Source organism: Neofelis nebulosa, chromosome 13, assembly GCF_028018385.1.
Source record: "Neofelis nebulosa isolate mNeoNeb1 chromosome 13, mNeoNeb1.pri, whole genome shotgun sequence".
NCBI lineage: Eukaryota > Metazoa > Chordata > Mammalia > Carnivora > Felidae > Neofelis > Neofelis nebulosa.
Window position 1 is genome coordinate 21,601,786 of NC_080794.1, and position 22,131 is coordinate 21,623,916.

General features: G+C 73.7%; 17 non-coding genes across 17 annotated transcripts; all 17 read left to right on the forward strand.

Annotated features, from left to right (window-relative positions):
- The first annotated feature begins 1,050 nt into the window (after positions 1 to 1,050).
- On the forward strand, positions 1,051 to 1,169 carry LOC131493990 (5S ribosomal RNA). Its single transcript, XR_009253061.1, has one exon. It is a non-coding gene; the product is annotated as a 5S ribosomal RNA (ribosomal RNA).
- A 1,131-nt stretch (positions 1,170 to 2,300) lies between these two features.
- Positions 2,301 to 2,419, forward strand: LOC131493991 (5S ribosomal RNA). The gene has a single exon (XR_009253062.1). It is a non-coding gene; the product is annotated as a 5S ribosomal RNA (ribosomal RNA).
- A 1,130-nt stretch (positions 2,420 to 3,549) lies between these two features.
- Positions 3,550 to 3,668, forward strand: LOC131493992 (5S ribosomal RNA). The gene has a single exon (XR_009253063.1). It is a non-coding gene; the product is annotated as a 5S ribosomal RNA (ribosomal RNA).
- A 1,131-nt stretch (positions 3,669 to 4,799) lies between these two features.
- LOC131493993 (5S ribosomal RNA) lies at positions 4,800 to 4,918 on the forward strand. The gene has a single exon (XR_009253064.1). It is a non-coding gene; the product is annotated as a 5S ribosomal RNA (ribosomal RNA).
- Positions 4,919 to 6,042: 1,124 nt separating this feature from the next.
- On the forward strand, positions 6,043 to 6,161 carry LOC131493995 (5S ribosomal RNA). The gene has a single exon (XR_009253066.1). It is a non-coding gene; the product is annotated as a 5S ribosomal RNA (ribosomal RNA).
- Positions 6,162 to 7,294: 1,133 nt separating this feature from the next.
- On the forward strand, positions 7,295 to 7,413 carry LOC131493996 (5S ribosomal RNA). The gene has a single exon (XR_009253067.1). It is a non-coding gene; the product is annotated as a 5S ribosomal RNA (ribosomal RNA).
- Positions 7,414 to 8,539: 1,126 nt separating this feature from the next.
- LOC131493997 (5S ribosomal RNA) lies at positions 8,540 to 8,658 on the forward strand. The gene has a single exon (XR_009253068.1). It is a non-coding gene; the product is annotated as a 5S ribosomal RNA (ribosomal RNA).
- Positions 8,659 to 9,782: 1,124 nt separating this feature from the next.
- LOC131493998 (5S ribosomal RNA) lies at positions 9,783 to 9,901 on the forward strand. The gene has a single exon (XR_009253069.1). It is a non-coding gene; the product is annotated as a 5S ribosomal RNA (ribosomal RNA).
- Positions 9,902 to 11,032: 1,131 nt separating this feature from the next.
- On the forward strand, positions 11,033 to 11,151 carry LOC131493999 (5S ribosomal RNA). Its single transcript, XR_009253070.1, has one exon. It is a non-coding gene; the product is annotated as a 5S ribosomal RNA (ribosomal RNA).
- Positions 11,152 to 12,282: 1,131 nt separating this feature from the next.
- On the forward strand, positions 12,283 to 12,401 carry LOC131494001 (5S ribosomal RNA). Its single transcript, XR_009253072.1, has one exon. It is a non-coding gene; the product is annotated as a 5S ribosomal RNA (ribosomal RNA).
- Positions 12,402 to 13,531: 1,130 nt separating this feature from the next.
- LOC131494002 (5S ribosomal RNA) lies at positions 13,532 to 13,650 on the forward strand. Its single transcript, XR_009253073.1, has one exon. It is a non-coding gene; the product is annotated as a 5S ribosomal RNA (ribosomal RNA).
- Positions 13,651 to 14,781: 1,131 nt separating this feature from the next.
- On the forward strand, positions 14,782 to 14,900 carry LOC131494003 (5S ribosomal RNA). Its single transcript, XR_009253074.1, has one exon. It is a non-coding gene; the product is annotated as a 5S ribosomal RNA (ribosomal RNA).
- A 1,124-nt stretch (positions 14,901 to 16,024) lies between these two features.
- On the forward strand, positions 16,025 to 16,143 carry LOC131494004 (5S ribosomal RNA). The gene has a single exon (XR_009253075.1). It is a non-coding gene; the product is annotated as a 5S ribosomal RNA (ribosomal RNA).
- A 1,133-nt stretch (positions 16,144 to 17,276) lies between these two features.
- On the forward strand, positions 17,277 to 17,395 carry LOC131494005 (5S ribosomal RNA). The gene has a single exon (XR_009253076.1). It is a non-coding gene; the product is annotated as a 5S ribosomal RNA (ribosomal RNA).
- A 1,126-nt stretch (positions 17,396 to 18,521) lies between these two features.
- LOC131494007 (5S ribosomal RNA) lies at positions 18,522 to 18,640 on the forward strand. Its single transcript, XR_009253078.1, has one exon. It is a non-coding gene; the product is annotated as a 5S ribosomal RNA (ribosomal RNA).
- A 1,125-nt stretch (positions 18,641 to 19,765) lies between these two features.
- LOC131494008 (5S ribosomal RNA) lies at positions 19,766 to 19,884 on the forward strand. The gene has a single exon (XR_009253079.1). It is a non-coding gene; the product is annotated as a 5S ribosomal RNA (ribosomal RNA).
- Positions 19,885 to 21,014: 1,130 nt separating this feature from the next.
- On the forward strand, positions 21,015 to 21,133 carry LOC131494009 (5S ribosomal RNA). Its single transcript, XR_009253080.1, has one exon. It is a non-coding gene; the product is annotated as a 5S ribosomal RNA (ribosomal RNA).
- The last annotated feature ends 998 nt before the right edge of the window (positions 21,134 to 22,131 follow it).

The window sequence follows — 22,131 nt, forward strand, 5'->3', positions numbered from 1 at the left end:
TCCCTCTCTCCCCAGGGAGCGCGGCTGCTGGGGCCAAACACATCCCAGCCACGGATCCCTCTGCCCCTCCCGGGCCAGCAAAGCAGCCTGGCCTGGCCTGGCCCGGCCCCGCCCCGCCCCGCCCCGCCACGCACCCCAAGCCCGCACACAACCCCCCCCCTCCCCCCCCACCCGGCACTTCACGAGGGGCACGCTCCCCGCTCCCCGCTCCCCGCACCCGGCCAGATCCCACTGCACCGGCTGGAAGCCACGTCCCAGCTTTGCACCTTTCCTGAGACACCACCCACACCGGCACCCGCACCCGCACGGAGGGGTGGGGGGGTGTGAGGTGAGGGCGGGACCGGAGGCTGGCGCCCGGGGACTGGAGGGTGGGGGCTGGGTGGGTGGATGCCAGAACCAGGAGCGGGCGGGCGGGGCCGCGAGACCCCAGACTCCCACTCCGCCACACGCCTGGGCTCCCTGGGTCCTGGACCTCTCCCCTCCCTCGAGCCCTCATCCCCAGGCAGGGTCCCTGGCATTTCGCGAGGCCCCGCTAGGGCAGCGGGCTCGGGCTGTTGATGTTCACTGGGGGCGCTGGCGCCTCCGGGGTGGGTATGCACCAGGTGGGGCAGACGGGAGGAGAAGGCCGGGTGGCTGGCTGCGCTCGCCCTGGGGCTGGGGAGGAGGCGCCGACACCCCGGCGGGGCGGGCCCCGGAAGGCACGGCCGGCCGGATGCCCCACGCTCGCTTCCACCCTCTTGCCAGTGAGTAGCCCGACCTGGTGCGGTGACGTGCGGTCCGGTGCGGTGCCGGATGGAAGCGGAGGCGGGCGTGGGGCCAAGCCGGGAGCGGCCTGCAAGAGTCCCGGGATCGGAGAACGCCGGGGCTTGCGCCTCAGCGCCTTGCCAGGGTCCTCTTGCGCGGCCTCCGCCACCCGCCCGGGGCCCGCGGCGGAGGGCGGCGGCAGGCAGGCAGGCAGGCAGGCAGGCGCGTGCACGGGTGAAGCGCCGCACCCGCTGGGCTGGGGACGCGTGGAGCAGGCTCTTGAGGCGCCCAGCGCCAGCCGCCCGCGTCTACGGCCATACCACCCTGAACGCGCCCGATCTCGTCTGATCTCGGAAGCTAAGCAGGGTCGGGCCTGGTTAGTACTTGGATGGGAGACCGCCTGGGAATACCGGGTGCTGTAGGCTTTTTCGCTTTTGGCCTTTGGCCTTTGGCCTCCTTGACCTCTCCTTTGGCGCCCGCCGCCCCTCCCCCCCTCCCTCCCTGGGTCCCTCTCTCCCCAGGGAGCGCGGCTGCTGGGGCCAAACACATCCCAGCCACGGATCCCTCTGCCCCTCCCGGGCCAGCAAAGCAGCCTGGCCTGGCCTGGCCCGGCCCCGCCCCGCCCCGCCCCGCCACGCACCCCAAGCCCGCACACAACCCCCCCCCTCCCCCCCCACCCGGCACTTCACGAGGGGCACGCTCCCCGCTCCCCGCTCCCCGCACCCGGCCAGATCCCACTGCACCGGCTGGAAGCCACGTCCCAGCTTTGCACCTTTCCTGAGACACCACCCACACCGGCACCCGCACCCGCACGGAGGGGTGGGGGGGTGTGCGGTGAGGGCGGGACCGGAGGCTGGCGCCCGGGGACTGGAGGGTGGGGGCTGGGTGGGTGGATGCGAGAACCAGGAGCGGGCGGGCGGGGCCGCGAGACCCCAGACTCCCACTCCGCCACACGCCTGGGCTCCCTGGGTCCTGGACCTCTCCCCTCCCTCGAGCCCTCATCCCCAGGCAGGGTCCCTGGCATTTCGCGAGGCCCCGCTAGGGCAGCGGGCTCGGGCTGTTGATGTTCACTGGGGGCGCTGGCGCCTCCGGGGTGGGTATGCACCAGGTGGGGCAGACGGGAGGAGAAGGCCGGGTGGCTGGCTGCGCTCGCCCTGGGGCTGGGGAGGAGGCGCCGACACCCCGGCGGGGCGGGCCCCGGAAGGCACGGCCGGCCGGATGCCCCACGCTCGCTTCCACCCTCTTGCCAGTGAGTAGCCCGACCTGGTGCGGTGACGTGCGGTCCGGTGCGGTGCCGGATGGAAGCGGAGGCGGGCGTGGGGCCAAGCCGGGAGCGGCCTGCAAGAGTCCCGGGATCGGAGAACGCCGGGGCTTGCGCCTCAGCGCCTTGCCAGGGTCCTCTTGCGCGGCCTCCGCCACCCGCCCGGGGCCCGCGGCGGAGGGCGGCGGCAGGCAGGCAGGCAGGCAGGCAGGCGCGTGCACGGGTGAAGCGCCGCACCCGCTGGGCTGGGGACGCGTGGAGCAGGCTCTTGAGGCGCCCAGCGCCAGCCGCCCGCGTCTACGGCCATACCACCCTGAACGCGCCCGATCTCGTCTGATCTCGGAAGCTAAGCAGGGTCGGGCCTGGTTAGTACTTGGATGGGAGACCGCCTGGGAATACCGGGTGCTGTAGGCTTTTTCGCTTTTGGCCTTTGGCCTTTGGCCTCCTTGACCTCTCCTTTGGCGCCCGCCGCCCCTCCCCCCCTCCCTCCCTGGGTCCCTCTCTCCCCAGGGAGCGCGGCTGCTGGGGCCAAACACATCCCAGCCACGGATCCCTCTGCCCCTCCCGGGCCAGCAAAGCAGCCTGGCCTGGCCTGGCCCGGCCCCGCCCCGCCCCGCCCCGCCACGCACCCCAAGCCCGCACACAATCCCCCCCTCCCCCCCCACCCGGCACTTCACGAGGGGCACGCTCCCCGCTCCCCGCTCCCCGCACCCGGCCAGATCCCACTGCACCGGCTGGAAGCCACGTCCCAGCTTTGCACCTTTCCTGAGACACCACCCACACCGGCACCCGCACCCGCACGGAGGGGTGGGGGGGTGTGCGGTGAGGGCGGGACCGGAGGCTGGCGCCCGGGGACTGGAGGGTGGGGGCTGGGTGGGTGGATGCGAGAACCAGGAGCGGGCGGGCGGGGCCGCGAGACCCCAGACTCCCACTCCGCCACACGCCTGGGCTCCCTGGGTCCTGGACCTCTCCCCTCCCTCGAGCCCTCATCCCCAGGCAGGGTCCCTGGCATTTCGCGAGGCCCCGCTAGGGCAGCGGGCTCGGGCTGTTGATGTTCACTGGGGGCGCTGGCGCCTCCGGGGTGGGTATGCACCAGGTGGGGCAGACGGGAGGAGAAGGCCGGGTGGCTGGCTGCGCTCGCCCTGGGGCTGGGGAGGAGGCGCCGACACCCCGGCGGGGCGGGCCCCGGAAGGCACGGCCGGCCGGATGCCCCACGCTCGCTTCCACCCTCTTGCCAGTGAGTAGCCCGACCTGGTGCGGTGACGTGCGGTCCGGTGCGGTGCCGGATGGAAGCGGAGGCGGGCGTGGGGCCAAGCCGGGAGCGGCCTGCAAGAGTCCCGGGATCGGAGAACGCCGGGGCTTGCGCCTCAGCGCCTTGCCAGGGTCCTCTTGCGCGGCCTCCGCCACCCGCCCGGGGCCCGCGGCGGAGGGCGGCGGCAGGCAGGCAGGCAGGCAGGCAGGCGCGTGCACGGGTGAAGCGCCGCACCCGCTGGGCTGGGGACGCGTGGAGCAGGCTCTTGAGGCGCCCAGCGCCAGCCGCCCGCGTCTACGGCCATACCACCCTGAACGCGCCCGATCTCGTCTGATCTCGGAAGCTAAGCAGGGTCGGGCCTGGTTAGTACTTGGATGGGAGACCGCCTGGGAATACCGGGTGCTGTAGGCTTTTTCGCTTTTGGCCTTTGGCCTTTGGCCTCCTTGACCTCTCCTTTGGCGCCCGCCGCCCCTCCCCCCCTCCCTCCCTGGGTCCCTCTCTCCCCAGGGAGCGCGGCTGCTGGGGCCAAACACATCCCAGCCACGGATCCCTCTGCCCCTCCCGGGCCAGCAAAGCAGCCTGGCCTGGCCTGGCCCGGCCCCGCCCCGCCCCGCCCCGCCACGCACCCCAAGCCCGCACACAACCCCCCCCCTCCCCCCCCACCCGGCACTTCACGAGGGGCACGCTCCCCGCTCCCCGCTCCCCGCACCCGGCCAGATCCCACTGCACCGGCTGGAAGCCACGTCCCAGCTTTGCACCTTTCCTGAGACACCACCCACACCGGCACCCGCACCCGCACGGAGGGGTGGGGGGGTGTGCGGTGAGGGCGGGACCGGAGGCTGGCGCCCGGGGACTGGAGGGTGGGGGCTGGGTGGGTGGATGCGAGAACCAGGAGCGGGCGGGCGGGGCCGCGAGACCCCAGACTCCCACTCCGCCACACGCCTGGGCTCCCTGGGTCCTGGACCTCTCCCCTCCCTCGAGCCCTCATCCCCAGGCAGGGTCCCTGGCATTTCGCGAGGCCCCGCTAGGGCAGCGGGCTCGGGCTGTTGATGTTCACTGGGGGCGCTGGCGCCTCCGGGGTGGGTATGCACCAGGTGGGGCAGACGGGAGGAGAAGGCCGGGTGGCTGGCTGCGCTCGCCCTGGGGCTGGGGAGGAGGCGCCGACACCCCGGCGGGGCGGGCCCCGGAAGGCACGGCCGGCCGGATGCCCCTCGCTCGCTTCCACCCTCTTGCCAGTGAGTAGCCCGACCTGGTGCGGTGACGTGCGGTCCGGTGCGGTGCCGGATGGAAGCGGAGGCGGGCGTGGGGCCAAGCCGGGAGCGGCCTGCAAGAGTCCCGGGATCGGAGAACGCCGGGGCTTGCGCCTCAGCGCCTTGCCAGGGTCCTCTTGCGCGGCCTCCGCCACCCGCCCGGGGCCCGCGGCGGAGGGCGGCGGCAGGCAGGCAGGCAGGCAGGCAGGCGCGTGCACGGGTGAAGCGCCGCACCCGCTGGGCTGGGGACGCGTGGAGCAGGCTCTTGAGGCGCCCAGCGCCAGCCGCCCGCGTCTACGGCCATACCACCCTGAACGCGCCCGATCTCGTCTGATCTCGGAAGCTAAGCAGGGTCGGGCCTGGTTAGTACTTGGATGGGAGACCGCCTGGGAATACCGGGTGCTGTAGGCTTTTTCGCTTTTGGCCTTTGGCCTTTGGCCTCCTTGACCTCTCCTTTGGCGCCCGCCGCCCCTCCCCCCCTCCCTCCCTGGGTCCCTCTCTCCCCAGGGAGCGCGGCTGCTGGGGCCAAACACATCCCAGCCACGGATCCCTCTGCCCCTCCCGGGCCAGCAAAGCAGCCTGGCCTGGCCTGGCCCGGCCCCGCCCCGCCCCGCCCCGCCACGCACCCCAAGCCCGCACACAACCCCCCCCCTCCCCCCCCACCCGGCACTTCACGAGGGGCACGCTCCCCGCTCCCCGCACCCGGCCAGATCCCACTGCACCGGCTGGAAGCCACGTCCCAGCTTTGCACCTTTCCTGAGACACCACCCACACCGGCACCCGCACCCGCACGGAGGGGTGGGGGGGTGTGCGGTGAGGGCGGGACCGGAGGCTGGCGCCCGGGGACTGGAGGGTGGGGGCTGGGTGGGTGGATGCCAGAACCAGGAGCGGGCGGGCGGGGCCGCGAGACCCCAGACTCCCACTCCGCCACACGCCTGGGCTCCCTGGGTCCTGGACCTCTCCCCTCCCTCGAGCCCTCATCCCCAGGCAGGGTCCCTGGCATTTCGCGAGGCCCCGCTAGGGCAGCGGGCTCGGGCTGTTGATGTTCACTGGGGGCGCTGGCGCCTCCGGGGTGGGTATGCACCAGGTGGGGCAGACGGGAGGAGAAGGCCGGGTGGCTGGCTGCGCTCGCCCTGGGGCTGGGGAGGAGGCGCCGACACCCCGGCGGGGCGGGCCCCGGAAGGCACGGCCGGCCGGATGCCCCACGCTCGCTTCCACCCTCTTGCCAGTGAGTAGCCCGACCTGGTGCGGTGACGTGCGGTCCGGTGCGGTGCCGGATGGAAGCGGAGGCGGGCGTGGGGCCAAGCCGGGAGCGGCCTGCAAGAGTCCCGGGATCGGAGAACGCCGGGGCTTGCGCCTCAGCGCCTTGCCAGGGTCCTCTTGCGCGGCCTCCGCCACCCGCCCGGGGCCCGCGGCGGAGGGCGGCGGCAGGCAGGCAGGCAGGCAGGCAGGCGCGTGCACGGGTGAAGCGCCGCACCCGCTGGGCTGGGGACGCGTGGAGCAGGCTCTTGAGGCGCCCAGCGCCAGCCGCCCGCGTCTACGGCCATACCACCCTGAACGCGCCCGATCTCGTCTGATCTCGGAAGCTAAGCAGGGTCGGGCCTGGTTAGTACTTGGATGGGAGACCGCCTGGGAATACCGGGTGCTGTAGGCTTTTTCGCTTTTGGCCTTTGGCCTTTGGCCTCCTTGACCTCTCCTTTGGCGCCCGCCGCCCCTCCCCCCCCCTCCCTCCCTGGGTCCCTCTCTCCCCAGGGAGCGCGGCTGCTGGGGCCAAACACATCCCAGCCACGGATCCCTCTGCCCCTCCCGGGCCAGCAAAGCAGCCTGGCCTGGCCTGGCCCGGCCCCGCCCCGCCCCGCCCCGCCACGCACCCCAAGCCCGCACACAACCCCCCCCCTCCCCCCCCACCCGGCACTTCACGAGGGGCACGCTCCCCGCTCCCCGCTCCCCGCACCCGGCCAGATCCCACTGCACCGGCTGGAAGCCACGTCCCAGCTTTGCACCTTTCCTGAGACACCACCCACACCGGCACCCGCACCCGCACGGAGGGGTGGGGGGGTGTGCGGTGAGGGCGGGACCGGAGGCTGGCGCCCGGGGACTGGAGGGTGGGGGCTGGGTGGGTGGATGCGAGAACCAGGAGCGGGCGGGCGGGGCCGCGAGACCCCAGACTCCCACTCCGCCACACGCCTGGGCTCCCTGGGTCCTGGACCTCTCCCCTCCCTCGAGCCCTCATCCCCAGGCAGGGTCCCTGGCATTTCGCGAGGCCCCGCTAGGGCAGCGGGCTCGGGCTGTTGATGTTCACTGGGGGCGCTGGCGCCTCCGGGGTGGGTATGCACCAGGTGGGGCAGACGGGAGGAGAAGGCCGGGTGGCTGGCTGCGCTCGCCCTGGGGCTGGGGAGGAGGCGCCGACACCCCGGCGGGGCGGGCCCCGGAAGGCACGGCCGGCCGGATGCCCCTCGCTCGCTTCCACCCTCTTGCCAGTGAGTAGCCCGACCTGGTGCGGTGACGTGCGGTCCGGTGCGGTGCCGGATGGAAGCGGAGGCGGGCGTGGGGCCAAGCCGGGAGCGGCCTGCAAGAGTCCCGGGATCGGAGAACGCCGGGGCTTGCGCCTCAGCGCCTTGCCAGGGTCCTCTTGCGCGGCCTCCGCCACCCGCCCGGGGCCCGCGGCGGAGGGCGGCGGCAGGCAGGCAGGCAGGCAGGCAGGCGCGTGCACGGGTGAAGCGCCGCACCCGCTGGGCTGGGGACGCGTGGAGCAGGCTCTTGAGGCGCCCAGCGCCAGCCGCCCGCGTCTACGGCCATACCACCCTGAACGCGCCCGATCTCGTCTGATCTCGGAAGCTAAGCAGGGTCGGGCCTGGTTAGTACTTGGATGGGAGACCGCCTGGGAATACCGGGTGCTGTAGGCTTTTTCGCTTTTGGCCTTTGGCCTTTGGCCTCCTTGACCTCTCCTTTGGCGCCCGCCGCCCCTCCCCCCCTCCCTCCCTGGGTCCCTCTCTCCCCAGGGAGCGCGGCTGCTGGGGCCAAACACATCCCAGCCACGGATCCCTCTGCCCCTCCCGGGCCAGCAAAGCAGCCTGGCCTGGCCTGGCCCGGCCCCGCCCCGCCCCGCCCCGCCACGCACCCCAAGCCCGCACACAATCCCCCCCTCCCCCCCCACCCGGCACTTCACGAGGGGCACGCTCCCCGCTCCCCGCTCCCCGCACCCGGCCAGATCCCACTGCACCGGCTGGAAGCCACGTCCCAGCTTTGCACCTTTCCTGAGACACCACCCACACCGGCACCCGCACCCGCACGGAGGGGTGGGGGGGTGTGCGGTGAGGGCGGGACCGGAGGCTGGCGCCCGGGGACTGGAGGGTGGGGGCTGGGTGGGTGGATGCGAGAACCAGGAGCGGGCGGGCGGGGCCGCGAGACCCCAGACTCCCACTCCGCCACACGCCTGGGCTCCCTGGGTCCTGGACCTCTCCCCTCCCTCGAGCCCTCATCCCCAGGCAGGGTCCCTGGCATTTCGCGAGGCCCCGCTAGGGCAGCGGGCTCGGGCTGTTGATGTTCACTGGGGGCGCTGGCGCCTCCGGGGTGGGTATGCACCAGGTGGGGCAGACGGGAGGAGAAGGCCGGGTGGCTGGCTGCGCTCGCCCTGGGGCTGGGGAGGAGGCGCCGACACCCCGGCGGGGCGGGCCCCGGAAGGCACGGCCGGCCGGATGCCCCACGCTCGCTTCCACCCTCTTGCCAGTGAGTAGCCCGACCTGGTGCGGTGACGTGCGGTCCGGTGCGGTGCCGGATGGAAGCGGAGGCGGGCGTGGGGCCAAGCCGGGAGCGGCCTGCAAGAGTCCCGGGATCGGAGAACGCCGGGGCTTGCGCCTCAGCGCCTTGCCAGGGTCCTCTTGCGCGGCCTCCGCCACCCGCCCGGGGCCCGCGGCGGAGGGCGGCGGCAGGCAGGCAGGCAGGCAGGCGCGTGCACGGGTGAAGCGCCGCACCCGCTGGGCTGGGGACGCGTGGAGCAGGCTCTTGAGGCGCCCAGCGCCAGCCGCCCGCGTCTACGGCCATACCACCCTGAACGCGCCCGATCTCGTCTGATCTCGGAAGCTAAGCAGGGTCGGGCCTGGTTAGTACTTGGATGGGAGACCGCCTGGGAATACCGGGTGCTGTAGGCTTTTTCGCTTTTGGCCTTTGGCCTTTGGCCTCCTTGACCTCTCCTTTGGCGCCCGCCGCCCCTCCCCCCCTCCCTCCCTGGGTCCCTCTCTCCCCAGGGAGCGCGGCTGCTGGGGCCAAACACATCCCAGCCACGGATCCCTCTGCCCCTCCCGGGCCAGCAAAGCAGCCTGGCCTGGCCTGGCCCGGCCCCGCCCCGCCCCGCCCCGCCACGCACCCCAAGCCCGCACACAACCCCCCCCCTCCCCCCCCACCCGGCACTTCACGAGGGGCACGCTCCCCGCTCCCCGCACCCGGCCAGATCCCACTGCACCGGCTGGAAGCCACGTCCCAGCTTTGCACCTTTCCTGAGACACCACCCACACCGGCACCCGCACCCGCACGGAGGGGTGGGGGGGTGTGCGGTGAGGGCGGGACCGGAGGCTGGCGCCCGGGGACTGGAGGGTGGGGGCTGGGTGGGTGGATGCGAGAACCAGGAGCGGGCGGGCGGGGCCGCGAGACCCCAGACTCCCACTCCGCCACACGCCTGGGCTCCCTGGGTCCTGGACCTCTCCCCTCCCTCGAGCCCTCATCCCCAGGCAGGGTCCCTGGCATTTCGCGAGGCCCCGCTAGGGCAGCGGGCTCGGGCTGTTGATGTTCACTGGGGGCGCTGGCGCCTCCGGGGTGGGTATGCACCAGGTGGGGCAGACGGGAGGAGAAGGCCGGGTGGCTGGCTGCGCTCGCCCTGGGGCTGGGGAGGAGGCGCCGACACCCCGGCGGGGCGGGCCCCGGAAGGCACGGCCGGCCGGATGCCCCACGCTCGCTTCCACCCTCTTGCCAGTGAGTAGCCCGACCTGGTGCGGTGACGTGCGGTCCGGTGCGGTGCCGGATGGAAGCGGAGGCGGGCGTGGGGCCAAGCCGGGAGCGGCCTGCAAGAGTCCCGGGATCGGAGAACGCCGGGGCTTGCGCCTCAGCGCCTTGCCAGGGTCCTCTTGCGCGGCCTCCGCCACCCGCCCGGGGCCCGCGGCGGAGGGCGGCGGCAGGCAGGCAGGCAGGCAGGCAGGCGCGTGCACGGGTGAAGCGCCGCACCCGCTGGGCTGGGGACGCGTGGAGCAGGCTCTTGAGGCGCCCAGCGCCAGCCGCCCGCGTCTACGGCCATACCACCCTGAACGCGCCCGATCTCGTCTGATCTCGGAAGCTAAGCAGGGTCGGGCCTGGTTAGTACTTGGATGGGAGACCGCCTGGGAATACCGGGTGCTGTAGGCTTTTTCGCTTTTGGCCTTTGGCCTTTGGCCTCCTTGACCTCTCCTTTGGCGCCCGCCGCCCCTCCCCCCCTCCCTCCCTGGGTCCCTCTCTCCCCAGGGAGCGCGGCTGCTGGGGCCAAACACATCCCAGCCACGGATCCCTCTGCCCCTCCCGGGCCAGCAAAGCAGCCTGGCCTGGCCTGGCCCGGCCCCGCCCCGCCCCGCCCCGCCACGCACCCCAAGCCCGCACACAACCCCCCCCCTCCCCCCCCACCCGGCACTTCACGAGGGGCACGCTCCCCGCTCCCCGCTCCCCGCACCCGGCCAGATCCCACTGCACCGGCTGGAAGCCACGTCCCAGCTTTGCACCTTTCCTGAGACACCACCCACACCGGCACCCGCACCCGCACGGAGGGGTGGGGGGGTGTGCGGTGAGGGCGGGACCGGAGGCTGGCGCCCGGGGACTGGAGGGTGGGGGCTGGGTGGGTGGATGCCAGAACCAGGAGCGGGCGGGCGGGGCCGCGAGACCCCAGACTCCCACTCCGCCACACGCCTGGGCTCCCTGGGTCCTGGACCTCTCCCCTCCCTCGAGCCCTCATCCCCAGGCAGGGTCCCTGGCATTTCGCGAGGCCCCGCTAGGGCAGCGGGCTCGGGCTGTTGATGTTCACTGGGGGCGCTGGCGCCTCCGGGGTGGGTATGCACCAGGTGGGGCAGACGGGAGGAGAAGGCCGGGTGGCTGGCTGCGCTCGCCCTGGGGCTGGGGAGGAGGCGCCGACACCCCGGCGGGGCGGGCCCCGGAAGGCACGGCCGGCCGGATGCCCCACGCTCGCTTCCACCCTCTTGCCAGTGAGTAGCCCGACCTGGTGCGGTGACGTGCGGTCCGGTGCGGTGCCGGATGGAAGCGGAGGCGGGCGTGGGGCCAAGCCGGGAGCGGCCTGCAAGAGTCCCGGGATCGGAGAACGCCGGGGCTTGCGCCTCAGCGCCTTGCCAGGGTCCTCTTGCGCGGCCTCCGCCACCCGCCCGGGGCCCGCGGCGGAGGGCGGCGGCAGGCAGGCAGGCAGGCAGGCAGGCGCGTGCACGGGTGAAGCGCCGCACCCGCTGGGCTGGGGACGCGTGGAGCAGGCTCTTGAGGCGCCCAGCGCCAGCCGCCCGCGTCTACGGCCATACCACCCTGAACGCGCCCGATCTCGTCTGATCTCGGAAGCTAAGCAGGGTCGGGCCTGGTTAGTACTTGGATGGGAGACCGCCTGGGAATACCGGGTGCTGTAGGCTTTTTCGCTTTTGGCCTTTGGCCTTTGGCCTCCTTGACCTCTCCTTTGGCGCCCGCCGCCCCTCCCCCCCTCCCTCCCTGGGTCCCTCTCTCCCCAGGGAGCGCGGCTGCTGGGGCCAAACACATCCCAGCCACGGATCCCTCTGCCCCTCCCGGGCCAGCAAAGCAGCCTGGCCTGGCCTGGCCCGGCCCCGCCCCGCCCCGCCCCGCCACGCACCCCAAGCCCGCACACAACCCCCCCCCTCCCCCCCCACCCGGCACTTCACGAGGGGCACGCTCCCCGCTCCCCGCTCCCCGCACCCGGCCAGATCCCACTGCACCGGCTGGAAGCCACGTCCCAGCTTTGCACCTTTCCTGAGACACCACCCACACCGGCACCCGCACCCGCACGGAGGGGTGGGGGGGTGTGCGGTGAGGGCGGGACCGGAGGCTGGCGCCCGGGGACTGGAGGGTGGGGGCTGGGTGGGTGGATGCGAGAACCAGGAGCGGGCGGGCGGGGCCGCGAGACCCCAGACTCCCACTCCGCCACACGCCTGGGCTCCCTGGGTCCTGGACCTCTCCCCTCCCTCGAGCCCTCATCCCCAGGCAGGGTCCCTGGCATTTCGCGAGGCCCCGCTAGGGCAGCGGGCTCGGGCTGTTGATGTTCACTGGGGGCGCTGGCGCCTCCGGGGTGGGTATGCACCAGGTGGGGCAGACGGGAGGAGAAGGCCGGGTGGCTGGCTGCGCTCGCCCTGGGGCTGGGGAGGAGGCGCCGACACCCCGGCGGGGCGGGCCCCGGAAGGCACGGCCGGCCGGATGCCCCACGCTCGCTTCCACCCTCTTGCCAGTGAGTAGCCCGACCTGGTGCGGTGACGTGCGGTCCGGTGCGGTGCCGGATGGAAGCGGAGGCGGGCGTGGGGCCAAGCCGGGAGCGGCCTGCAAGAGTCCCGGGATCGGAGAACGCCGGGGCTTGCGCCTCAGCGCCTTGCCAGGGTCCTCTTGCGCGGCCTCCGCCACCCGCCCGGGGCCCGCGGCGGAGGGCGGCGGCAGGCAGGCAGGCAGGCAGGCAGGCGCGTGCACGGGTGAAGCGCCGCACCCGCTGGGCTGGGGACGCGTGGAGCAGGCTCTTGAGGCGCCCAGCGCCAGCCGCCCGCGTCTACGGCCATACCACCCTGAACGCGCCCGATCTCGTCTGATCTCGGAAGCTAAGCAGGGTCGGGCCTGGTTAGTACTTGGATGGGAGACCGCCTGGGAATACCGGGTGCTGTAGGCTTTTTCGCTTTTGGCCTTTGGCCTTTGGCCTCCTTGACCTCTCCTTTGGCGCCCGCCGCCCCTCCCCCCCTCCCTCCCTGGGTCCCTCTCTCCCCAGGGAGCGCGGCTGCTGGGGCCAAACACATCCCAGCCACGGATCCCTCTGCCCCTCCCGGGCCAGCAAAGCAGCCTGGCCTGGCCTGGCCCGGCCCCGCCCCGCCCCGCCCCGCCACGCACCCCAAGCCCGCACACAATCCCCCCCTCCCCCCCCACCCGGCACTTCACGAGGGGCACGCTCCCCGCTCCCCGCTCCCCGCACCCGGCCAGATCCCACTGCACCGGCTGGAAGCCACGTCCCAGCTTTGCACCTTTCCTGAGACACCACCCACACCGGCACCCGCACCCGCACGGAGGGGTGGGGGGGTGTGCGGTGAGGGCGGGACCGGAGGCTGGCGCCCGGGGACTGGAGGGTGGGGGCTGGGTGGGTGGATGCGAGAACCAGGAGCGGGCGGGCGGGGCCGCGAGACCCCAGACTCCCACTCCGCCACACGCCTGGGCTCCCTGGGTCCTGGACCTCTCCCCTCCCTCGAGCCCTCATCCCCAGGCAGGGTCCCTGGCATTTCGCGAGGCCCCGCTAGGGCAGCGGGCTCGGGCTGTTGATGTTCACTGGGGGCGCTGGCGCCTCCGGGGTGGGTATGCACCAGGTGGGGCAGACGGGAGGAGAAGGCCGGGTGGCTGGCTGCGCTCGCCCTGGGGCTGGGGAGGAGGCGCCGACACCCCGGCGGGGCGGGCCCCGGAAGGCACGGCCGGCCGGATGCCCCACGCTCGCTTCCACCCTCTTGCCAGTGAGTAGCCCGACCTGGTGCGGTGACGTGCGGTCCGGTGCGGTGCCGGATGGAAGCGGAGGCGGGCGTGGGGCCAAGCCGGGAGCGGCCTGCAAGAGTCCCGGGATCGGAGAACGCCGGGGCTTGCGCCTCAGCGCCTTGCCAGGGTCCTCTTGCGCGGCCTCCGCCACCCGCCCGGGGCCCGCGGCGGAGGGCGGCGGCAGGCAGGCAGGCAGGCAGGCAGGCGCGTGCACGGGTGAAGCGCCGCACCCGCTGGGCTGGGGACGCGTGGAGCAGGCTCTTGAGGCGCCCAGCGCCAGCCGCCCGCGTCTACGGCCATACCACCCTGAACGCGCCCGATCTCGTCTGATCTCGGAAGCTAAGCAGGGTCGGGCCTGGTTAGTACTTGGATGGGAGACCGCCTGGGAATACCGGGTGCTGTAGGCTTTTTCGCTTTTGGCCTTTGGCCTTTGGCCTCCTTGACCTCTCCTTTGGCGCCCGCCGCCCCTCCCCCCCTCCCTCCCTGGGTCCCTCTCTCCCCAGGGAGCGCGGCTGCTGGGGCCAAACACATCCCAGCCACGGATCCCTCTGCCCCTCCCGGGCCAGCAAAGCAGCCTGGCCTGGCCTGGCCCGGCCCCGCCCCGCCCCGCCCCGCCACGCACCCCAAGCCCGCACACAACCCCCCCCCTCCCCCCCCACCCGGCACTTCACGAGGGGCACGCTCCCCGCTCCCCGCTCCCCGCACCCGGCCAGATCCCACTGCACCGGCTGGAAGCCACGTCCCAGCTTTGCACCTTTCCTGAGACACCACCCACACCGGCACCCGCACCCGCACGGAGGGGTGGGGGGGTGTGCGGTGAGGGCGGGACCGGAGGCTGGCGCCCGGGGACTGGAGGGTGGGGGCTGGGTGGGTGGATGCGAGAACCAGGAGCGGGCGGGCGGGGCCGCGAGACCCCAGACTCCCACTCCGCCACACGCCTGGGCTCCCTGGGTCCTGGACCTCTCCCCTCCCTCGAGCCCTCATCCCCAGGCAGGGTCCCTGGCATTTCGCGAGGCCCCGCTAGGGCAGCGGGCTCGGGCTGTTGATGTTCACTGGGGGCGCTGGCGCCTCCGGGGTGGGTATGCACCAGGTGGGGCAGACGGGAGGAGAAGGCCGGGTGGCTGGCTGCGCTCGCCCTGGGGCTGGGGAGGAGGCGCCGACACCCCGGCGGGGCGGGCCCCGGAAGGCACGGCCGGCCGGATGCCCCTCGCTCGCTTCCACCCTCTTGCCAGTGAGTAGCCCGACCTGGTGCGGTGACGTGCGGTCCGGTGCGGTGCCGGATGGAAGCGGAGGCGGGCGTGGGGCCAAGCCGGGAGCGGCCTGCAAGAGTCCCGGGATCGGAGAACGCCGGGGCTTGCGCCTCAGCGCCTTGCCAGGGTCCTCTTGCGCGGCCTCCGCCACCCGCCCGGGGCCCGCGGCGGAGGGCGGCGGCAGGCAGGCAGGCAGGCAGGCAGGCGCGTGCACGGGTGAAGCGCCGCACCCGCTGGGCTGGGGACGCGTGGAGCAGGCTCTTGAGGCGCCCAGCGCCAGCCGCCCGCGTCTACGGCCATACCACCCTGAACGCGCCCGATCTCGTCTGATCTCGGAAGCTAAGCAGGGTCGGGCCTGGTTAGTACTTGGATGGGAGACCGCCTGGGAATACCGGGTGCTGTAGGCTTTTTCGCTTTTGGCCTTTGGCCTTTGGCCTCCTTGACCTCTCCTTTGGCGCCCGCCGCCCCTCCCCCCCTCCCTCCCTGGGTCCCTCTCTCCCCAGGGAGCGCGGCTGCTGGGGCCAAACACATCCCAGCCACGGATCCCTCTGCCCCTCCCGGGCCAGCAAAGCAGCCTGGCCTGGCCTGGCCCGGCCCCGCCCCGCCCCGCCCCGCCACGCACCCCAAGCCCGCACACAACCCCCCCCCTCCCCCCCCACCCGGCACTTCACGAGGGGCACGCTCCCCGCTCCCCGCACCCGGCCAGATCCCACTGCACCGGCTGGAAGCCACGTCCCAGCTTTGCACCTTTCCTGAGACACCACCCACACCGGCACCCGCACCCGCACGGAGGGGTGGGGGGGTGTGCGGTGAGGGCGGGACCGGAGGCTGGCGCCCGGGGACTGGAGGGTGGGGGCTGGGTGGGTGGATGCCAGAACCAGGAGCGGGCGGGCGGGGCCGCGAGACCCCAGACTCCCACTCCGCCACACGCCTGGGCTCCCTGGGTCCTGGACCTCTCCCCTCCCTCGAGCCCTCATCCCCAGGCAGGGTCCCTGGCATTTCGCGAGGCCCCGCTAGGGCAGCGGGCTCGGGCTGTTGATGTTCACTGGGGGCGCTGGCGCCTCCGGGGTGGGTATGCACCAGGTGGGGCAGACGGGAGGAGAAGGCCGGGTGGCTGGCTGCGCTCGCCCTGGGGCTGGGGAGGAGGCGCCGACACCCCGGCGGGGCGGGCCCCGGAAGGCACGGCCGGCCGGATGCCCCACGCTCGCTTCCACCCTCTTGCCAGTGAGTAGCCCGACCTGGTGCGGTGACGTGCGGTCCGGTGCGGTGCCGGATGGAAGCGGAGGCGGGCGTGGGGCCAAGCCGGGAGCGGCCTGCAAGAGTCCCGGGATCGGAGAACGCCGGGGCTTGCGCCTCAGCGCCTTGCCAGGGTCCTCTTGCGCGGCCTCCGCCACCCGCCCGGGGCCCGCGGCGGAGGGCGGCGGCAGGCAGGCAGGCAGGCAGGCAGGCGCGTGCACGGGTGAAGCGCCGCACCCGCTGGGCTGGGGACGCGTGGAGCAGGCTCTTGAGGCGCCCAGCGCCAGCCGCCCGCGTCTACGGCCATACCACCCTGAACGCGCCCGATCTCGTCTGATCTCGGAAGCTAAGCAGGGTCGGGCCTGGTTAGTACTTGGATGGGAGACCGCCTGGGAATACCGGGTGCTGTAGGCTTTTTCGCTTTTGGCCTTTGGCCTTTGGCCTCCTTGACCTCTCCTTTGGCGCCCGCCGCCCCTCCCCCCCTCCCTCCCTGGGTCCCTCTCTCCCCAGGGAGCGCGGCTGCTGGGGCCAAACACATCCCAGCCACGGATCCCTCTGCCCCTCCCGGGCCAGCAAAGCAGCCTGGCCTGGCCTGGCCCGGCCCCGCCCCGCCCCGCCCCGCCACGCACCCCAAGCCCGCACACAACCCCCCCCCTCCCCCCCCACCCGGCACTTCACGAGGGGCACGCTCCCCGCTCCCCGCTCCCCGCACCCGGCCAGATCCCACTGCACCGGCTGGAAGCCACGTCCCAGCTTTGCACCTTTCCTGAGACACCACCCACACCGGCACCCGCACCCGCACGGAGGGGTGGGGGGGTGTGCGGTGAGGGCGGGACCGGAGGCTGGCGCCCGGGGACTGGAGGGTGGGGGCTGGGTGGGTGGATGCGAGAACCAGGAGCGGGCGGGCGGGGCCGCGAGACCCCAGACTCCCACTCCGCCACACGCCTGGGCTCCCTGGGTCCTGGACCTCTCCCCTCCCTCGAGCCCTCATCCCCAGGCAGGGTCCCTGGCATTTCGCGAGGCCCCGCTAGGGCAGCGGGCTCGGGCTGTTGATGTTCACTGGGGGCGCTGGCGCCTCCGGGGTGGGTATGCACCAGGTGGGGCAGACGGGAGGAGAAGGCCGGGTGGCTGGCTGCGCTCGCCCTGGGGCTGGGGAGGAGGCGCCGACACACCCCGGCGGGGCGGGCCCCGGAAGGCACGGCCGGCCGGATGCCCCTCGCTCGCTTCCACCCTCTTGCCAGTGAGTAGCCCGACCTGGTGCGGTGACGTGCGGTCCGGTGCGGTGCCGGATGGAAGCGGAGGCGGGCGTGGGGCCAAGCCGGGAGCGGCCTGCAAGAGTCCCGGGATCGGAGAACGCCGGGGCTTGCGCCTCAGCGCCTTGCCAGGGTCCTCTTGCGCGGCCTCCGCCACCCGCCCGGGGCCCGCGGCGGAGGGCGGCGGCAGGCAGGCAGGCAGGCAGGCAGGCGCGTGCACGGGTGAAGCGCCGCACCCGCTGGGCTGGGGACGCGTGGAGCAGGCTCTTGAGGCGCCCAGCGCCAGCCGCCCGCGTCTACGGCCATACCACCCTGAACGCGCCCGATCTCGTCTGATCTCGGAAGCTAAGCAGGGTCGGGCCTGGTTAGTACTTGGATGGGAGACCGCCTGGGAATACCGGGTGCTGTAGGCTTTTTCGCTTTTGGCCTTTGGCCTTTGGCCTCCTTGACCTCTCCTTTGGCGCCCGCCGCCCCTCCCCCCCTCCCTCCCTGGGTCCCTCTCTCCCCAGGGAGCGCGGCTGCTGGGGCCAAACACATCCCAGCCACGGATCCCTCTGCCCCTCCCGGGCCAGCAAAGCAGCCTGGCCTGGCCTGGCCCGGCCCCGCCCCGCCCCGCCCCGCCACGCACCCCAAGCCCGCACACAATCCCCCCCTCCCCCCCCACCCGGCACTTCACGAGGGGCACGCTCCCCGCTCCCCGCTCCCCGCACCCGGCCAGATCCCACTGCACCGGCTGGAAGCCACGTCCCAGCTTTGCACCTTTCCTGAGACACCACCCACACCGGCACCCGCACCCGCACGGAGGGGTGGGGGGGTGTGCGGTGAGGGCGGGACCGGAGGCTGGCGCCCGGGGACTGGAGGGTGGGGGCTGGGTGGGTGGATGCGAGAACCAGGAGCGGGCGGGCGGGGCCGCGAGACCCCAGACTCCCACTCCGCCACACGCCTGGGCTCCCTGGGTCCTGGACCTCTCCCCTCCCTCGAGCCCTCATCCCCAGGCAGGGTCCCTGGCATTTCGCGAGGCCCCGCTAGGGCAGCGGGCTCGGGCTGTTGATGTTCACTGGGGGCGCTGGCGCCTCCGGGGTGGGTATGCACCAGGTGGGGCAGACGGGAGGAGAAGGCCGGGTGGCTGGCTGCGCTCGCCCTGGGGCTGGGGAGGAGGCGCCGACACCCCGGCGGGGCGGGCCCCGGAAGGCACGGCCGGCCGGATGCCCCACGCTCGCTTCCACCCTCTTGCCAGTGAGTAGCCCGACCTGGTGCGGTGACGTGCGGTCCGGTGCGGTGCCGGATGGAAGCGGAGGCGGGCGTGGGGCCAAGCCGGGAGCGGCCTGCAAGAGTCCCGGGATCGGAGAACGCCGGGGCTTGCGCCTCAGCGCCTTGCCAGGGTCCTCTTGCGCGGCCTCCGCCACCCGCCCGGGGCCCGCGGCGGAGGGCGGCGGCAGGCAGGCAGGCAGGCAGGCGCGTGCACGGGTGAAGCGCCGCACCCGCTGGGCTGGGGACGCGTGGAGCAGGCTCTTGAGGCGCCCAGCGCCAGCCGCCCGCGTCTACGGCCATACCACCCTGAACGCGCCCGATCTCGTCTGATCTCGGAAGCTAAGCAGGGTCGGGCCTGGTTAGTACTTGGATGGGAGACCGCCTGGGAATACCGGGTGCTGTAGGCTTTTTCGCTTTTGGCCTTTGGCCTTTGGCCTCCTTGACCTCTCCTTTGGCGCCCGCCGCCCCTCCCCCCCTCCCTCCCTGGGTCCCTCTCTCCCCAGGGAGCGCGGCTGCTGGGGCCAAACACATCCCAGCCACGGATCCCTCTGCCCCTCCCGGGCCAGCAAAGCAGCCTGGCCTGGCCTGGCCCGGCCCCGCCCCGCCCCGCCCCGCCACGCACCCCAAGCCCGCACACAACCCCCCCCCTCCCCCCCCACCCGGCACTTCACGAGGGGCACGCTCCCCGCTCCCCGCACCCGGCCAGATCCCACTGCACCGGCTGGAAGCCACGTCCCAGCTTTGCACCTTTCCTGAGACACCACCCACACCGGCACCCGCACCCGCACGGAGGGGTGGGGGGGTGTGCGGTGAGGGCGGGACCGGAGGCTGGCGCCCGGGGACTGGAGGGTGGGGGCTGGGTGGGTGGATGCCAGAACCAGGAGCGGGCGGGCGGGGGCCGCGAGACCCCAGACTCCCACTCCGCCACACGCCTGGGCTCCCTGGGTCCTGGACCTCTCCCCTCCCTCGAGCCCTCATCCCCAGGCAGGGTCCCTGGCATTTCGCGAGGCCCCGCTAGGGCAGCGGGCTCGGGCTGTTGATGTTCACTGGGGGCGCTGGCGCCTCCGGGGTGGGTATGCACCAGGTGGGGCAGACGGGAGGAGAAGGCCGGGTGGCTGGCTGCGCTCGCCCTGGGGCTGGGGAGGAGGCGCCGACACCCCGGCGGGGCGGGCCCCGGAAGGCACGGCCGGCCGGATGCCCCACGCTCGCTTCCACCCTCTTGCCAGTGAGTAGCCCGACCTGGTGCGGTGACGTGCGGTCCGGTGCGGTGCCGGATGGAAGCGGAGGCGGGCGTGGGGCCAAGCCGGGAGCGGCCTGCAAGAGTCCCGGGATCGGAGAACGCCGGGGCTTGCGCCTCAGCGCCTTGCCAGGGTCCTCTTGCGCGGCCTCCGCCACCCGCCCGGGGCCCGCGGCGGAGGGCGGCGGCAGGCAGGCAGGCAGGCAGGCAGGCGCGTGCACGGGTGAAGCGCCGCACCCGCTGGGCTGGGGACGCGTGGAGCAGGCTCTTGAGGCGCCCAGCGCCAGCCGCCCGCGTCTACGGCCATACCACCCTGAACGCGCCCGATCTCGTCTGATCTCGGAAGCTAAGCAGGGTCGGGCCTGGTTAGTACTTGGATGGGAGACCGCCTGGGAATACCGGGTGCTGTAGGCTTTTTCGCTTTTGGCCTTTGGCCTTTGGCCTCCTTGACCTCTCCTTTGGCGCCCGCCGCCCCTCCCCCCCTCCCTCCCTGGGTCCCTCTCTCCCCAGGGAGCGCGGCTGCTGGGGCCAAACACATCCCAGCCACGGATCCCTCTGCCCCTCCCGGGCCAGCAAAGCAGCCTGGCCTGGCCTGGCCCGGCCCCGCCCCGCCCCGCCCCGCCACGCACCCCAAGCCCGCACACAATCCCCCCCTCCCCCCCCACCCGGCACTTCACGAGGGGCACGCTCCCCGCTCCCCGCTCCCCGCACCCGGCCAGATCCCACTGCACCGGCTGGAAGCCACGTCCCAGCTTTGCACCTTTCCTGAGACACCACCCACACCGGCACCCGCACCCGCACGGAGGGGTGGGGGGGTGTGCGGTGAGGGCGGGACCGGAGGCTGGCGCCCGGGGACTGGAGGGTGGGGGCTGGGTGGGTGGATGCGAGAACCAGGAGCGGGCGGGCGGGGCCGCGAGACCCCAGACTCCCACTCCGCCACACGCCTGGGCTCCCTGGGTCCTGGACCTCTCCCCTCCCTCGAGCCCTCATCCCCAGGCAGGGTCCCTGGCATTTCGCGAGGCCCCGCTAGGGCAGCGGGCTCGGGCTGTTGATGTTCACTGGGGGCGCTGGCGCCTCCGGGGTGGGTATGCACCAGGTGGGGCAGACGGGAGGAGAAGGCCGGGTGGCTGGCTGCGCTCGCCCTGGGGCTGGGGAGGAGGCGCCGACACCCCGGCGGGGCGGGCCCCGGAAGGCACGGCCGGCCGGATGCCCCACGCTCGCTTCCACCCTCTTGCCAGTGAGTAGCCCGACCTGGTGCGGTGACGTGCGGTCCGGTGCGGTGCCGGATGGAAGCGGAGGCGGGCGTGGGGCCAAGCCGGGAGCGGCCTGCAAGAGTCCCGGGATCGGAGAACGCCGGGGCTTGCGCCTCAGCGCCTTGCCAGGGTCCTCTTGCGCGGCCTCCGCCACCCGCCCGGGGCCCGCGGCGGAGGGCGGCGGCAGGCAGGCAGGCAGGCAGGCAGGCGCGTGCACGGGTGAAGCGCCGCACCCGCTGGGCTGGGGACGCGTGGAGCAGGCTCTTGAGGCGCCCAGCGCCAGCCGCCCGCGTCTACGGCCATACCACCCTGAACGCGCCCGATCTCGTCTGATCTCGGAAGCTAAGCAGGGTCGGGCCTGGTTAGTACTTGGATGGGAGACCGCCTGGGAATACCGGGTGCTGTAGGCTTTTTCGCTTTTGGCCTTTGGCCTTTGGCCTCCTTGACCTCTCCTTTGGCGCCCGCCGCCCCTCCCCCCCTCCCTCCCTGGGTCCCTCTCTCCCCAGGGAGCGCGGCTGCTGGGGCCAAACACATCCCAGCCACGGATCCCTCTGCCCCTCCCGGGCCAGCAAAGCAGCCTGGCCTGGCCTGGCCCGGCCCCGCCCCGCCCCGCCCCGCCACGCACCCCAAGCCCGCACACAACCCCCCCCCTCCCCCCCCACCCGGCACTTCACGAGGGGCACGCTCCCCGCTCCCCGCTCCCCGCACCCGGCCAGATCCCACTGCACCGGCTGGAAGCCACGTCCCAGCTTTGCACCTTTCCTGAGACACCACCCACACCGGCACCCGCACCCGCACGGAGGGGTGGGGGGGTGTGCGGTGAGGGCGGGACCGGAGGCTGGCGCCCGGGGACTGGAGGGTGGGGGCTGGGTGGGTGGATGCGAGAACCAGGAGCGGGCGGGCGGGGCCGCGAGACCCCAGACTCCCACTCCGCCACACGCCTGGGCTCCCTGGGTCCTGGACCTCTCCCCTCCCTCGAGCCCTCATCCCCAGGCAGGGTCCCTGGCATTTCGCGAGGCCCCGCTAGGGCAGCGGGCTCGGGCTGTTGATGTTCACTGGGGGCGCTGGCGCCTCCGGGGTGGGTATGCACCAGGTGGGGCAGACGGGAGGAGAAGGCCGGGTGGCTGGCTGCGCTCGCCCTGGGGCTGGGGAGGAGGCGCCGACACCCCGGCGGGGCGGGCCCCGGAAGGCACGGCCGGCCGGATGCCCCACGCTCGCTTCCACCCTCTTGCCAGTGAGTAGCCCGACCTGGTGCGGTGACGTGCGGTCCGGTGCGGTGCCGGATGGAAGCGGAGGCGGGCGTGGGGCCAAGCCGGGAGCGGCCTGCAAGAGTCCCGGGATCGGAGAACGCCGGGGCTTGCGCCTCAGCGCCTTGCCAGGGTCCTCTTGCGCGGCCTCCACCACCCGC